Source organism: Larimichthys crocea, unplaced genomic scaffold (genome assembly GCF_000972845.2).
Source record: "Larimichthys crocea isolate SSNF unplaced genomic scaffold, L_crocea_2.0 scaffold758, whole genome shotgun sequence".
NCBI lineage: Eukaryota > Metazoa > Chordata > Actinopteri > Sciaenidae > Larimichthys > Larimichthys crocea.
This window is the reverse complement of record NW_020860007.1, coordinates 1-3,520: the sequence shown is the minus strand read 5'-3', so window position 1 is coordinate 3,520 and position 3,520 is coordinate 1. Positions and strand designations below refer to the sequence as shown.

General features: G+C 38.0%; 1 long non-coding RNA gene across 1 annotated transcript; it reads right to left on the bottom strand.

Moving 5' to 3' along the window:
• Nucleotides 1-667: 667 nt before the first annotated feature.
• LOC113745440 (uncharacterized) lies at nucleotides 668-2,934 on the bottom strand. The gene is made up of 4 exons (XR_003462146.1): nucleotides 2,822-2,934; nucleotides 2,542-2,716; nucleotides 1,809-1,904; nucleotides 668-1,433 (listed from the first exon to the last, which is right to left on the bottom strand). It is a non-coding gene; the product is annotated as an uncharacterized LOC113745440 (long non-coding RNA).
• Between the last annotated feature and the right edge of the window lie 586 nt (nucleotides 2,935-3,520).

The following is a 3,520-nucleotide window of genomic DNA, read 5'->3' as shown; positions in this document are numbered from 1 at the left end:
AGTGCTCATGTAACAACTCATACATTTGGAGTAAACATTACTCATGACCTCCTGATTTGTAATCGAATCTTTTGATTGAAGTTTAATTGAAATTGCTCATCTACCTCAAGTCAAATATTTGTAGTAACCACTACTCATAATTTTCATTATTTGACTTGAATCTTTTGATAAAAGTTTAATTGAAATTACCCACATAACTGAAGTCAAATATTTACTGTAGGTAAGATATATCTTAGACAGAAAGGGAAGGTTTGATATCAGTCTGTAGTTGGCTAAGACCTCTGGGTCTAGAGTGGGCTTTTTAAGAAGAGGTTTAATTACAGCTACCTCAAAGTGTAGCTATCAGTTACTATGATGTAAAGTTTCAAGTTTTCAAACCACAGGAATAAGTTTACAGAACTTGAAAAAAAGTCAGTACACAACCACATAATTTTTATGTTCACAAAACTCATTGTTTATTAGTTTGTGGTTTTTTTTGTCCAGATTACTCAAATATGTTGAGTTGGTATACTTAAAACCACCTGATTAAAAACTTAACTTTTTTGTGGCAATTGATTGCCTCATTTACAATGAGTATAGCTAACTTAATACTGCTAAAAGTTGAAATTAAATAGAAAAATAGATAAACATTTATAAATTAAAATAAATAGAACAAAAAACATTTAGTCAGGAAAATAACCAGAGTAATCCAAAATAATGATAAATAATACAAAGATGAAATATTCTTTTGTTACAGCTATACAAAAAAACAAACAAAACAACAACAAACAAAAAAAAGCCTTAACGTGTTGCTAGTAAGGCAATAGGGCAGCAATGGATGCAGTTACAAAAATGCTACAGACTGTTTAAGAACATTTTCACTTAAAACTCTGAATCATTAACCAGTATCAAATGCAGAGTGAAATTTAGGTCATCTTGCGCAGCCCACAATGGCTGAGAAATACCATTAAGAAAAACATTAAAACATTAGCATAACTTTTGCATTATAATGAGAACAAAGGCACATTGTGTAATTCGGGCCTTATGGCTGAACACCTGCAGAGTAGTGCAATTACTTTTTGCATTATTTAGACAAAAGGAAAGAACTTTACCCTGCATCCTTCTTTCAGATGAGTTGAGTTTCTACATCATCAAGTCATTCTTGAGGGACTGCAACCTGGGTGACAGTTTACCACTTTCTAGACCAAGTAAAATCTTTTGAGTGAATTCAAAAGTGTTGGTCAGTGATTTGGGATAGCTGAGGTGTAGTACATAGATCAGTCCAAACATTACCAGGAAGGCATCGCCAAATCTGGGGAGACTGACCATGGCATCACTTTCAATGATGACAGAGATTTTCACAGGCTGGTAGTGACTGGACTTGTGTCATGGTCACTAACGACACTAAGGAGGGCCACTGCAACATCATCAAGCTCTGGCTCATCAGACTCGTCCTGAATGAATGAAAAAATAGATATTAATCACAGTCTAACCCATGGAATAGAACAAAAGACATCATTTTAGGGATGCACCGAATTGAAAATTTGTGGCTGAAGCCGAATAAAAATCAAACGCTTGGCCGATTACCGAATACTGAATATGTTGTTAAGTTTTTACCCGAGAATCGAAGTGGTGTGAGATAGCCTGAAACAAAGCTAAATTTTTTACTGAACATCTTATCATCTTATCATAACGCCGATTGAGTTCCTTTGTAATGAGGAGAAAGAAAACAGACCATACATGGAAAGTGTATGGGTAGACTAAACAAAGGTAAGTCATAAAACTGTTTACATAATACACAGTAGTGTTAGATACTTAAGGAGACTTACTGTGCAGGTTCTTAAAAATCCAGAGACGTCCTCGCGCAGATACACAGGAAGGGCGTGGAGAACAGTAGTGCGCTTGGTGTGGATGTCATGGAGTTCCTATTTCCAGATAAACAGAATTGTATGATTTTAAACAGTCAAATCAGAACATATGTCCACAAATAATCTGTTCACATCTTTAATCAAATCAATTTTATTTGTATAGCCCAAAGTCACAAAGTACATTTGCCTCAGAGGGCTTTACAATCTGTACAGGGAGTGACACCCTCTGTCCTTAGACCCTCAGTTCGAGTGAGGAAAAACTTGCCCACAAAAACCTTTAACAGGGAAAAAAGGAATTGAATGAAGAGTACACATTTGTCCTATAGCTACAATCCTTATATGGGCATGTCACTGTTTCGTGGTTTTTCAAATGCTTTCTGAGATAACTGAAAAGGGTAGATTTAGAAAAGGGTTGCTGAAATGTGCATAAAGGGCATTTAAATAACACAGGCCCCTGACTCTGCTCTGCACAACTGCTAAGTTGTGCTGTATGTTATCTTGACAAATGAGTACTCAGTGCATTAAGTGTCTGAAATGTACAAATGCAATCAGTGTAGAGGCATGGAAGAGGACTGATTCTGGAGTAGTGGCTGTGCTGCAGCTTGTAGTGTCTAAATAACTGTATTCTGGAGGTGAAAGAAGCTGCGCACAACTTACACTGCCAGATCATTTTGGAAACACATTCAAAACTTACAGTAAGTCCAGTGGTGCTGGCTGTGCAGTGTAGGTCCAACTCTAGCAGTCCCCCGTGCTGCCTCTCTTTGGCGCTGCTTCCCGCCACTCACGCTCAACCTTTTGTTCTTCTATTTTTTCCTCACCAAAGAGCGGTAAGCAATCAATCCTTCTGCTTTTGTCTTAACTTCTTGAAACTGGAACAGAGAGATACAAAGGCACAAACTGATGAACAATTAAAAAGCATCCAAACAGTGTCAAATTATAAATACTTCCACTTATAATTTTTCCCTGTTAATGACCTTTTCATTTAATCCCTAAAGTGTGAATGCATTAGCAGTAGCTAGCGGTGCTGCTAAGGCTAAAACAACACAGAGTGTGGATGATTGACACCTGTCACCTGTCGACCAATCAGAGTCAGGAGAATCGATTAGTACCGCCCACGTTCACTTTTGACCAATGACGATCCAGAATGAAGTAAAGCCAAAGGTGGTATATCACAGCAAGAGGTCTCACTTCGCTGTCAAAGCCTGTTTGTCTTTATGTAACAACCAGGAGCTTCGTGACTGATTCAGACTAAAGCAGAGACATTAGCAGGAGACATTAGCAGGAGACATTAGCAGGAGACATTAGCAGAGACATTAGCAGCGGGTTTCCACGCTGGAATAAAACTGTTGGCACAAAACAGCAAAGATAAGACATACCGGATTTTTTTGTGTGGATTTTTGTTGCTACTCTTTGGGGGCTAGCTCTCCGAGTTTTCATCGCACAGTGATGAGACACATATCTTTGTAAGATAGAAGCGGTGACGTCATCTACTCTAGCAGGCGCAACACACTCATGTTAAACGCAGATTTGGAGTAAAAACCTGCACAGCTTTAAGGTGGGATAGTTTAAAAACAGTAAAAGATTTTTTACTGTTTACTGTTAAATCAATGATATCGTCGTTTCTAGCTAGCCCTGCTAGCACAAGGTTTCGGGGAGAGCGGCAAAGCACATAA